The 13557-nt window shown below is 43.2% G+C and overlaps 1 pseudogene across 1 annotated transcript; it reads right to left on the bottom strand.

Annotated features, from left to right (window-relative positions):
• Positions 1-11005: 11005 nt before the first annotated feature.
• Positions 11006-11755, bottom strand: LOC147341274 (small ubiquitin-related modifier 2 pseudogene; annotated as a pseudogene). The gene has a single exon (XR_015158411.1). The product of XR_015158411.1 is annotated as a small ubiquitin-related modifier 2 pseudogene (transcript).
• Positions 11756-13557: the final 1802 nt, after the last annotated feature.

The following is a 13557-nucleotide window of genomic DNA, read 5'->3' as shown; positions in this document are numbered from 1 at the left end:
AAGAGTCTTCTCCAACACCACAATTCAAAAGCATCAATTCTTTGGTGCTCAGCTTTCTTCACAGTCCAACTCTCACATCCAAACATGACTGGAAAAACCATAGCTTTGACTAAATGGACCTTTGTTGGCAAAGTAATGTCTCTGCTTTTGAATATGCTGTCTAGGTTGGTCATAACTTTTCTCCCGAGGAGCAAGTGTCTTTTAATTTCATGGGTGCAGTCACCATCTGCAGTGATTTTGGAGCCACCCAAAATAAAGTCTGTCAATGTTTCCATTTCTTCCGCATCTATTTGCCATGAAGTGATGGGACCAGATGCCATGATTTTAGTTTTCTGAATATTGAGTTTTAAGTCAACTTTTTCACCCTCTTCTTTCACTTTTATCAAGAGGCTCTTTAGTTCTTGTTTGCTCTCTGCCATAGGGGTGGTAGCATCTGCATATCTGAGGTTATTGATATTTCTCACAGCAATCTTGATTCCAGCTTGTGCTTCATCCAGCCCAGGGTTTGTCATGATGTACTCTTCATATAAGTTAAATAAGCAGTGACAATATACAGCCTTGACGTACTCCTTTCCCAATTTGGAACCAGTCTGTTATTCTATGTCCAGTTCTAACTGTTACTTCTTGATCTGCATACAGATTTCTCAGAAGGCAGTCAGGTGGTCTGGTAGTCCCATCTCTTTGAGAATTTTCAATTTGTTGTGATTCACACAGTCAAGGGCTTTGGCATAGTCAATAAAGCAGAAATATATGTTTTTCTGAAACTCTCTAGGTTTTTCAATGATCCAAAGGATGTTGGCAATTTGATCTCTGCTTCTTCTGCCTTTCCTAAATCCAGCTTGAACATCTGGAAGTTCTTAGTTGAAACCTCATTTGGAGAATTTTGATCATTACTTTGCTAGCATGTGAGATGAGTGCAATTGTGCAGTAATTTGAACATTCTTTGGCATTGCCTTTCTTTGGGATTGCAATGAAAACTGACCTTTTCCAGTCCTGCAGCCACTGCTGAGTGTCAGGAGCCATGTTAGGCATTACTGAGAAAATGGAGGCACGGTCCCAACCCCCTCTCCTCATCTCACAGGCACGGCCCTGGGATGAAGAAGTTAGGCCTTGTGACTCTGACTTCTTCTTTCCTTTCTTCAGTTGAGTTGACTGGAAAGAATGTTAAGGTGCTTATTCTTCTTGAGAGAAACATGAGAAAGCACAAAGCCTTTTGCAGTTGTGCCCAGCAAATAATCTGTTCAAGGATCTTTACAAAGAATGTTCCAGGATGAGCAGCTTGAGGCCATGGGAAGGATTATTATCTGAGACCTGTTTGTGAGAGGAATGTTTATGGCAAAAGAAGTTTGCTGAGTTTAGGGTTTAGGATTAATTAAGAATAGCTAGAAGACATTTTGAACTTGAGAACCTTGAGCCTTGAGAACCCAATGAACAGTATGAAAAGGCAAAATGATAGGATACTGAAAGAGGAACTCCCTGGGTCAGTAGGTGCCCAATATGCTACTGGAGATCAGTGGAGAAATAACTCCAGAAAGAATGAAGGGATGGAGCCAAAGCAAAAACAACACCCAGTTGTGGATGTGACTGGTGATAGAAGCAAGGTCCGATGCTGTAAAGAGCAATATTGCATAGGAACCTGGAATGTCAGGTCCATGAATCAAGGCAAATTGAAAGTGGTCAAACAGGAGATGGCAAGAGTGAACGTCAACATTCTAGGAATCAGCGAACTAAAATGGACTGGAATGGGTGAATTTAACTCAGATGAAGGAAATTACAGCTTCTAGGCCTTTGAAAGATCTTTTAATTCAATGAAATAGAATGTCAGGGCTGTTGGATACTGGAGCAGATGTCTCTTGCATTGCTGGAAAAGATTGGCCCTCATCCTGCCTGACACGTCTGACCAATGCCGGCTTGGTAGGAATGGGGTCAGTGCCCTCGGTTGCTAACAGCTCACAAATTTTGACATGGTCAGATGAGAAGGGGGCACAAGGCACCTTTTGTCCATATGTGATTCCTTCACTACCTTTTTCTTTATGGGGGAGAGATATATTATCTCAGATGGGAATGCTTTTATATAGCCCAGATGAAAAGGTTACTAACCAAATACTGCAAATGAGGTATAATCCTGATAAGGGGCTTGGTAAAGATCAGCAGGGAATTGCTCCTCCATTAGAGGTGGTTCCTAACACGAATAGAGAAGGTCTGGGATATTCAAATTTATCCTAGAGGCTGTTGTTCTTGCTGCTGACCCTATTACCTGGATATCTGATGATCAGGTATGGGTGGAGCAATGGCCCTTAACAGCTGAAAAGCTGCAGGCAGCTGAGGATTTAGTTATGGAACAACTGACAGCCAGCCATAGAGAACCTTCTAATAGCCCCTGGAATACTCCTATTTTTGTTATTAAGAAAAAATCAGGAAAATGGAGATTGTTACAAGATTTGAGAGCTATAAACGCAACTATGGAAGACATGGGGGCCCTTCAGCCAGGTATCTCTTCCCCAGTAGCTGTGCCCTTTCAATATAATGTGATAGTTGTACATCTACAGGATTATTTCTTTACTATCCCCCTGGCTGTTCAGGATTGTAAAAGGTTTGCTTTCAGTCTCCCTTCTGCTAATTTTAAACAGCCCTATAAAAGATTTCAATGGAAGGTTTTGCCTCAGGGAATGAAAAATAGCCCCACCTTTTGTCAGAAATTGGTAGACCAAGCTGTGCAAAATGTTAGAGGAAAGTATAAAGATCTATATTTGATACATTATATGGATGATATTTTGGCAGCTCATAAGGACAGAGCCTTGTTGCAACAAATTTTATCTGAATTGATTGAGGCCTTGGAAAGCTGGGGTTTAAAGATAGCTCCAGATAAGATACAAGTAAATCCTCCTTTTTCTTATTTAGGGAGGGTATTAAACACCCATACTGTGAGTAATGCCCCTTTGCAGCTTCAGAGAGATCATTTACTAACTTTAAATGATTTCCAAAAATTATTAGGGGATATTAACTGGATATGCCCACATTTAAAACTGACTACTGCAGATTTAAAGCCTTTGTTTGATTGCTTAAAAGGCGATCCTAATCCGAGTTCTAAGAGAGAATTGACTAGTGAGGCTCTTGTTAGAGTGGATGAAGCTTTAAATGATCAGTTATTTAAGATTAATATTACCAGAGGATGGGATTTAATTATGCTCGCCACAGAGCATACACCTAGGTGTATGCATATACCTACAGGATGTAGGTGTGAGCATACACCTACAGGATGTAGGTGCATGCATACACCTACAGGATGTATGCTCTTGCTTGAGGCAAGAAGGCCCATTGGAATGGCTCCATCTACCAGTGACCCCAAGAAAAATAGTTTTGTCTTATCCAAGCTTGGTGACACAATTAATTATAAAAGGTAGAAAAAGAAGTGTGGAACTTTTTGGAAAAGAAGTAGCAAATATAGTGATCCCATTCAATAAGGATCAACTGCAATTTCTTTTACAACATAGTGATGAGTGGCAAGTTGCCCTGATAGATTTCAGGGGGCAAATTTTGTTTCATTTGCCCTCAAGCAAGTGTTTTTGAAGGAGAAACTGTTTGTAATGTCGAATATGTGAATTATTTTATATCAAATTGTGTTGATGGGAATGATTATACTAATTATAAGGCTGTAATGATTGTAAAGCAACCACCATATTTGGTGGTTCCTGTAAAATTAGAGGGACAATGGTTTGATGATTATGCACTGAAAGTTTTGTATGAATTTAATGGCTTAATTTCTCTACCCAAGAGATTCATTACAGCTCTGATTGTGGGAATAACTGCCTTGATTGCCATAATTGCTTCAGTTACAGTTTCTGCTGTTGCCCTGTCAAAAGAAGTGCATACTGCCTTGTTTGTCAATCAGCTGTCCAGAACTATCTCCATAGCTCTTACTACACAGGAAATTATAGATAGGAAAATAGAAAATAAGGCCAATGCTTTAGAAGAAGGAGTCCTGCTTATAGGGCAAGAAATTACGAATTTAAAAATTAAGTTGTCTTTAAGGTGCCATGCTGAACTTAAATGGATGCACGTTACCCCTCTACAAGTGAATGATTCCGTACATTCTTGGGAATGCATTAGGAATCATATTTTAGGCGTCTGGAATCATTCGATTTTAGTATTGGTATTTCTAAGTTATATCAGGATATTCAGAGTATGAAACAGGTGGAGTCTGACTTTTCCTCTCAATGGCTTTCTAATTCCCTTTTTAAAAATCTGAAGGAATATCTTTCCTATGGATCCATTTTATAATAATGATTAATGTGGCTATATGCTTATGCCTGGTGATTCTGATTTGTGTATTAGCCCCGTGCCTTTTCAGAATACTCAACCGAAGTGTCTCTGCTTTATCTACTGAGTTTCACACTTATGCTCTAAAAAATAAGAGGGGGAGATGTCGGGAGCCGCGTTAGGCATTACTGAGAAAATGGAGGCCCGGCCCCAACCCCCTCTCCTCATCTCACAGTCATGTGAGGAGGATGAAGGAGTTAGGCCTTGTGACTCTGACTTCTTCTTTCCTTTCTTCAGTTGAGTTGACTGGAAAGAATGTTAAGGTGCTTATTCTTCTTGAGAGAAACATGAGAAAGCACAAAGCCTTTTGCAGTTGTGCCCAGCAAATAATCTGTTCAAGGATCTTTACAAAGAATGTTCCAGGATGAGCAGCTTGAGGCCATGGGAAGGATTATTATCTGAGACCTGTTTGTGAGGGGAATGTTTATGGCAAAAGAAGTTTGCTGAGTTTAGGGTTTAGGATTAATTAAGAATAGCTAGAAGCCTTTTTAGGAGATAATGATCTTAAGATGCTAAGGGCAAACAGGATTTAGAAAGATAAGAAATAAACTGAGGAATGTAGCATGAATTACAATGTAATCACAAGTTAAGTACAGTAAATCTGGGTGGGGGAAACTAAAAAACGTCAAACCTGTGACCTAATGCTTTTGTCAAAGTATAAAACACAACCTGAAGCTTGAAATAAACTTATAGCCCCATACTTTGAGTCAAAGGCTACATCAAGATGTAGTCCTGTACTATGAGTCAGAGGCTACATCATCGTCCGCCGACAAACTTGAAATAAAGAGGCAGTCCAAGAAAACTGAGAGGCTGTCATCATCGCCGACACCATCCATCTCTTCAGGTTGAATACCTGGCTGCTGGAGCTGGACTCTGGAAGCTGAGTTTTCCAAATTTGCTGGCATATTGAGTCCAGCACTTTCACAGCATCATATTTTAGGATTTGAAAAACCTCAACTGGAATTGCATCACCTCCACTAGCTTTGTTCATGATGATGTTCCCTTAGGCCCACTTGACTTCACACTTCAGGATGTCTGGCTCTAGATGAGTAATCATACCATCATGATTATCTGGGTCGTGAAGATATTTTCTGTATAGTTCTTCTGTGTATTCTTGCCACCTCTTCTTAATGTCTTCTGCTTCTGTTAGGTCCATACCATTTCTGTCCTTTATTGAGACCATCTTTGCATGAAATGTTCCCCTGGTATCTCTAATTTTCTTGAAGAGATCTCTAGTCTTTTCCATTCTATTGTTTTCTTCGTTCAGGTATGACCTAAATCAAATTCCTTATGATTATACAGTGAAAGTGAGGAATAAATTTAAGGGACTAGATCTGATAGATAGAGTGCCTGATGAACTATGGACGGAGGTTCGTGACATTGTACAGAAGACAGGGATCAAGACCAGCCCCATGGAAAAGAAATGCAAAAAAGCAAAATGGCTGTCTGGGGAGGCCTCACAAATAGATGTGAAAAGAAGAGAAGCAAAAAGCAAAGGAGAAAAGAAAAGATATAAGCATCTGAATGCAGAGTTCCAAAGAATAGCAAGGAGAGATAAGAAAGCGTTCCTCAGCGATCAATGCAAAGAAATAGAGGAAAACAACAGAATGGGAAAGACTAGAGATCTCTTCAAGAAAATTAGAGATACCAAGGGAACATTTCATGCAAATATGGGCTCGATAAAGGACAGAAATGGTATGGACCTAACAGAAGCAGAAGCTATTAAGAAGAGGTGGCAAGAATACACAGAAGAACTGTACAAAAAAGAGCTTCATGACCAAGATAATCACGATGGTGTGATCACTGACCTACAGCCAGACATCCTGGAATGTAAAGTCAAGTGGGCCTTAGAAAGCATCACTACGAACAAAGCTAGTGGAGGTGATGGAATTCCAGTTGAGCTATTTCATATCCTGAAAGATGATGCTGTGAAAGTGCTGGACTCAATATGCCAGCAAACTTGGAAAACTCAGCAGCAGCCACAGGACTGGAAAAGGTCAGTTTTCATTCCAATCCCAAAGAAAGGCAATGCCAAAGAATGCTCAAACTACCGCACAATTGCACTCATCTCACACACTAGTAAAGTAATGCTGAAAATTCTCCAAGCCAGGCTTCAGCAATATATGAACCATGAACTTCTAGATGTTCAAGCTGGTTTTAGAAAAGGCAGAGGAACCAGAGATCAAATTGTCAACATCTGCTAGATCATTGAAAAAGCAAAAGAGTTCCAGAAAAACATCTATTTCTGCTTTATTGACTATGCCAAAGCCTTTGACTGTGTGGATCACAATAAACTGGAAAATTCTGAAAGAGATGGGACTACCAGACCACCTGACCTGCCTCTTGAGAAACCTATATGCAGGTCAGGAAGCAACAGTTAGAACTGGGCATGAACACCAGACTGGTTCCAAATAGGAAAAGGAGTTCGTCAAGGCTGTATATTATCACCCTGTTTATTTAACTTATATGCAGAGTACCTCATGAGAAACGCTGGGCTGGAAGAAGCACAAGCTGGAATCAAGATTGCCAGGAGAAATACCAATAACCTCAGATATGCAGATGACACCACCCTTATAGCAGAAAGTGAAGAGAAACTAAAAGGCCTCTTGATGAAAGTGAAAGAGGAGAGTGGAAAAATTGGCTTAAAGCTCAACATTCAGAAAACGAAGATCATGGCATCTGGTCCCATCACTTCATGGGAAATAGATGGGGAAACAGTGGAAACAGTGTCAGACTTTATTTTTGGGGGCTCCAAAATCACTGTAGATGGTGATTGCAGCCATGAAATTAAAAGAGGGTTACTCCTTGGAAGGAAGGTTATGACCAACCTAGATAGCATATTGAAAAGCAGAGACATTACTTTGCCAACAAAGATCCGTCTAGTCAAGGCTATGGTTTTTCCAGTGTTCATGTATGGATTGTGAAAGTTGGACTGTGAAGAAAGCTGAGTGCTGAAGAATTGATGCTTTTGAACTGTGGTGTTGGAGAAGACTCTTGACAGTCCCTTGGACTACAAAGAGATCCAACCAGTCCATTCTAAAGGAGATCAGTCCTAGGGGTTCTTTGGAAAGACTGATGCTAAAGCTGAAACCCCAATATTTTGGCTACCTGATGCGAAGAGTTGAGTCATTGGAAAAGACTCTGATGCTAGGAGGGATTGGGGGCAGGAGGAGAAGAGGATGACAGAAGATGAGATGGCTTGATGGCATCACCAACTTGATGGACATGAATCAGATCTAATCCTTTCAGCCTATTTCTCACTTCCACTGTATAATCAAAAGGGATTTAATTTAGGTCATACCTGAATGGCTTAGTGGTTTTCCCTACTTTCTTCAATTTAAGTCTGAATTTGGGAATAAGGAGTTCATGACCTGAGCCACAGTCAACTTGTTTGTGCTCGCTGTAAAGAGCTTCTCCATCTTTGCCATGAAGAATATAATCAATCTGATTTCAGTATTGACCATCTCGTGATGTCCATGTGTAGAGTCTTCTTTTGTGTTGTTGGAAGAGGGTGTTTGCTATGACCAGTGCATTCTCTTGGCAAAACTCTATTAGCCTTTGCCCTACTTCATTCTATACTCCAACGCCAAATTTGCCTGTTACTCCAGGTATTTCTTGACTTCCTACTTTTGCATTCTCTTCCCCTATAATGACATCTTTTTGGGGTGTTAGTTCTAGAAGGTCTTGTAGGTCTTCATAGAAGCATTCAACTTCAGCTTCTTCAGCACTACTAGTCAGTGCATAGATTTGGATCACCATGATATTGAATGATTTGCCTTGGAAACGAAGAGAAGTCATTCTGTCGTTTTTGAAATTGCATCCAAATACTGCATTTCAGAATGAAGCGACTTAGCAGCAGCAGCAACAGAACGCTCATATATCTCTTTTTGATCTTAAATCATTTGGTCATAGGTAACTTACCATGAGAAGATGATGGTGGCCTACCACAAGGCTGGCCATGCGGTGGTGGGCTGGTTCCTGGAACATGCAGACCCCCTGCTCAAGGTGTCCATCGTCCCCCGGGGCAAGGGGCTCGGCTATGCCCAGTGCCTGCCCAGGGAGCAGTACCTGTACACACAGGAGCAGCTCTTTGACTGCATGTGTGCCATGCTGGGCGGCCGTGTGGCTGAGCAGCTGTTCTTCGGACGGGTCACCACGGGGGCCCAGGACGACCTGAGGAAGGTCACCCAGAGCGCCTATGCCCAGATTGTGCAGTTCAGGATGAGCGAGAAGCTGGGCCAGGTGTCCTTCAATCTCCCGCGGCCAGGCGAGGCGCTGGTGGAGAAACCGTTCAGCGAGGCCACAGCCCAGCTCCTAGACGAGGAGGTGCGGCGGTTCATCGGATCCACGCATGCGCGCACCCTGGACCTGCTCATGCGCTGCCGCGAGCAGGTGGACAAGGTGGGCAGGAGGCTGCTGGAGAAGGAGGTGCTGGAGGGGCCCGACATGGTGGAGTTGCTCGGGCCGCGGCCATTTGCCGAGAAGATCACCTACGAGGAGCTCGTGGAGGGCACGGGCGGCCTGGAGGAGGACACGGTCCTTCCCGAAGGTTTGCAGGGCTGGCATGGGGAGCCCGCTGCAGGAGAGCCCAGCCTGGCACCTCTGCCTGGAGAGCAGCCTCTGGGACCCCCAGGAAGCAAATTAAAGCACATGTAACCCAAAGCAATGGCACCCCACTCCAGTACTCCTGCCTGGAAAATTCCACGGACAGAGGAGCCTGGTGGGCTGCAGTCCATGGGGTTGCTAAGAGTTGGACACGACTGAGCCACTTCACTTTTACTTTTCACTTTCATGCATTGGAGAAGGAAATGGCAAGCCACTTCAGTGTTCTTGCCTGGAGAATCCCAGGGACGGGGGAGCCTGGTGTGCTGCCGTCTATGGAGTCGCATAGAGTCAGACACGACTAAAGTGACTTAGCAGCTTAGCAGCAGCAACTTACCATAAGGCCACAGGTATGGATTGAGGAGGGGCCGCAGTGTGGCAGGAAGAGGTGACAAGGGAGTCTAGGCCACCTGCTCGTGAAACTAGCATGTCTTCAGAGCCTGCTCAGGCTCTATCCCACACGGACACCTTCCAGAAGATGAGGGAATACTTCTGGGCACCCCAGACTTTATTGCCAGGGGGATGAGATAACAGTGTTTGTTATGGGCAGCCTGTGTCTTTATTTTCACTTGGCCAGCCATTCTGCTGCTGCTGCTGCTGCTGCTAAGTCACGTCAGTCATGTCGGAATCTGTACGACCCCATAGACAGCAGCCCACCAGGCTCCCCCGTCCCTGGGATTCCCCAGACAAGAACACTGGAGTGGGTTGCCAGTTCCTTTTCCAATGCATGAAAGTGAAAAGTGAAAGTGAAGTCACTCAGTCGTGTCTGACTCTATGAGACCCCATGGACTGCAGCCTACCAGGCTCCTCTGTCCATGGAATTTTCCAGGCAAGAGTACTGGAGTGGGGTGCCATTACCTTCTCTGGGCCAGCCATTCAGTCTCCACTAGAACTATCAGCAAGCCAGGAGATTCTTGAAAGCCCTCCCAGCAAAACAGGAGATTAGTTGAGTGAGCAAAGCAGACATCCCACCAGGTGTCTGCTAGACACCCCCCCTCCCTCTTTTCAGCACTGCCTTACTGCCTTTTCCTAGCCTCTGTTTCAAGAGCCCAGTGTTCTTCCAAAGTCCCCCTTTATGAGTAGAGGAATGAGATCTGATAAATCTCTTTAATTTGAGAATTTGGGGACTTAAAATATGTTGAGATAGTCCAAAAGAACCGCAGGCAATGAGCAACGCTGAGCCAAAGTAATGAGTCTCTGATGGTGGGATTGAAGTGTGAATAAGGAAGCTACCTGGGTGTGTAGGGAAGGTTCACTCACCTTTTGCCCTTCAAATCACACCTTGTGACCACCAACTTCTTTGTTGTGGTACATGGCCTTCCCATTGCCATGGCTTCTCTTGTTGCACAGCACGGGCTCTAGAGCATGGACTCAGTAGTTGGGGCTTGTGGGCTTAGTTTCCCCACAGCACTTGGGACCTTCCTGGACTAGGGATTGAAACCATGTCCCCTGCATTGGCAGGCGAATTCTTTACCACTGAGTCACCAGGGAAGTCCCATACCTTCTCTTTTACAGTTGTGGGGAAGGCCAAGTTTCCTTTCTGCCCTAATCTTCCTACCTTTCAATATCTAACACCTCCTCCTTCCTCCACCCTCCCTTCCTCCACCCTCCATTCCTCCACCCTCCCTGAGGCTCTTACCACACCTCTGATTTATGAGACTCTTCCTAATCAATCCTGGGTAACAGAGAACACCCAACAGTGAAGAGAAAACCAAACCCATCACATAAATACTGTACTTACTTGTTTTGTTAGCACTCAGAGTGAAGCTTGCTTCCTTCTCTGTGCTATCTCTGTATCTCTGTGTACAGAATGCCCAGAATCACCCAGGCAACCAGATAGAATGGAACTTTAAAGAAACAATCATCTTTTTTTTTTTTTTTTTTCATTTTAAACAAGAAGTTTATTTAAACAACAAGATGCTTGACTTGAAGGGAAAACTATCTAGGATTCATTTCTTTTAGAGTAATTTATCCCTACTTAAAGACAGATTGCCCTACATGTAACAGCTACGTACAAAAAAGTTATAAAATTGTCCTTGGTTTTACAATGATAAATGAAAAACATTAAAATTCTCCAATCGAACAAGGTATGCAAGAATTTTTATGTTGTTCTTTTTTTTGTTAAACAGTGAGAGCAAAATAACTTACTGGAATATAAAGATAGAGAGCTGATGAGCATGCCACTAATGGAGAAAAGGGGGTATTTTCACAGAATCAGTATTTTTCCCCATCCCATCTCCATTTGATGTCGATCAAAACATACCATTGGCCATTTAGTTAAAAAAAAATGCAATATGCTTGTGCACATACACCAGTTACTTTATGTACAATAAAGGAATGGGGAAGGGGAAAATGAAAGAATAGAGAAACTATACTGTAGTAGTCAGGATGCGGTGGAACCAAATTGCGGTTTTCTAATTGAGAATGTCTTCTTGGTCTGGAGCAACAGAATTCTGGAGTAAAGTAGCAGGTTCCCTTTTTAGTAGACACCTCCTGTCTGCTGCTGGAATACATCAATTGTATCTTCATCTTCCATCTCCAACTGTGCAGGTGTGTCTGTTTCATTGATTGGCTGCCCGTCAAATCGGAATCTGATCTGCCTCATTGACAAACCCTGTCGTTCACAATAGGCTTTCATTAGTTTACTAAGTGGTGTATGCCTCTTAATCTTAAACTGCACCACAGAACCATCCTGCCCCGCCACCTTCAAATTAATATGATCGTTGTTCTCAGTCTTGACTCCTTGCTTGGGCTTTTCGTCCTCCATGGCGAGCGCCGGAGTCTCCTCAGCTGCTGCTTCACAAAAGAGGTACCAGGTCCGCACGGAATGAGCCAGAAACAATCATCTTTTCATACCTCACTAGAAATTAATTAGCTTGTCTCCTGCAGACCAGTACTAATATTATCAGAGGTGATGTCTCAACTCCTGCTCAGTTCTAGGCTGTAATTAATAATCAGGCTATTTCTCTGTCATTCCGTGACTGCTGGGCAATCTCCTTTCACTAATGGCTTCTTTATGTTACCACAGGGCAGACAAGCTTCCAGTGACCCTCAGGCTTCCACAGGAAGTTTTAGCCAGATCTAATCACTATGGGTCTCCAGCAGACACACTCTCCTCCCCATCCCAACATTGTTATCACCCAAATGAAACTGTTAAAGGAATAGAAACGTCACAAAAGTGTACAGTTTATGAACCAATTGTGTACACTTCAGCAGGGAACAGTTTTTCTTACTGAATACTTACAAGATTGTTACCTGCCTTATCTCCTTTGGGCTGCGTCCCCCAGTTATGTGTCAGTTTACCAGAAAGCTGGTGTTCCCTGAAGCACAGAACTCTCAACCATTGCCTCAATTCACTTCACTTTAGCAATGGTGCTTCCTGGATGGTGTACATATTTGTAATACATATAAAGTTCCTGATATCATCAATTTTGTATTTAATAAAGGGATGTGAGACCACTGCACTTTTTGACAATCGGTATAATATTAGTTGTTAATATTATTTCATGGGAAAAGTCAGTATCTTCTTTGGATTAAATCACAGCTGCCTCAGGAATATATGGGAATATTCCTAATCAGTTTTTGTTCTTGGCCCAGATCATAAACAATATTCACGATCTCAAGTGTACAGAGAACTTATTTATAGCCTTGACATATTTTTCCATGAACTGTTTAAATACCAACAGAGTCTCAATGTACCTGGCCAGGAAAATAATTGATTTATGTTCATGTCTATTGGTGACCTTCCATAGAAAGAAATTAAGAATCATTTGAGTATAAAGAGGGCTCAAAAAAAAACCTTGTGTGCACCAGGACCCAGAGACCCCACAAGAGACTGAGCCAGACCTGCCTTTGAGTGTTTGAGTATCTTCTGCAAAGGCACGGGTCAGCAGTGGCCTGCCATGGGGACAGGAGCTCTGGCTGCAGCAGACCTGGGAGGCAGGGTGTGTGGCATAAAACCTCTTGGAGGTCACCATTAGCCCCAGCATAGAGCCACCAAGCAGACGACCTACACACTGGAGAATAATTTTATCAAAGAAGTTCTCACACTGTTGCAAAAGTTCTAGGGCCACAAAACAGATTCCCCACCCTGGGGATCTGGCAAAGGGACTGAGAACCCCCAAAGAATTTGACTTTGAAGGCCAGTTGGATTTGATTACAGAACTTCCACAGGACGGAAGAAATAGACTCTTGGAGGGCACAAACAAAACCTTATGTTCACCAGGACCCAGGAGAAAGGAGCAGTGACCCCACAAGAGACTGAGCCATACTTGCCTGTGAGTGTCCAGGAATCTCCATCGGGCCTGCTGTGGGGTCATGGGCACTGAATAAAACAGTCCTGGGAGCTGTGTGAAGGAGGTTGCCATTACTGCCATTACCCTTACCATAGTTTAGCCTCAGGCCAAACCACAGGGAGGGAACACGGCCCCACCCATTAACAGAAAATTGGGTTAAAGATTTACTGAGCATGTCCTCACCCATCAGAACAAGACCCAGATTCCCCATAGCCAGTTCCTCCCACCAAGAAGCTTTCACAAGCCTCTTGTCTTTAACCATCAGAGGGCAGCAGACTGAAAACCATAATCAAAGAAAACTAACCAAATTGATGACATGAACCACAGCCTTGTCTAACTC

The sequence above is a fragment of the Bos grunniens genome, chromosome X (genome assembly GCF_055505025.1).
Source record: "Bos grunniens cultivar Pamir isolate PY7600 chromosome X, Bosgru_T2T1.0, whole genome shotgun sequence".
Classification (NCBI taxonomy): domain Eukaryota; kingdom Metazoa; phylum Chordata; class Mammalia; order Artiodactyla; family Bovidae; genus Bos; species Bos grunniens.
The sequence above is the reverse complement of the archived record's forward strand: the minus strand, read 5'-3'. Positions and strand labels throughout refer to the sequence as shown.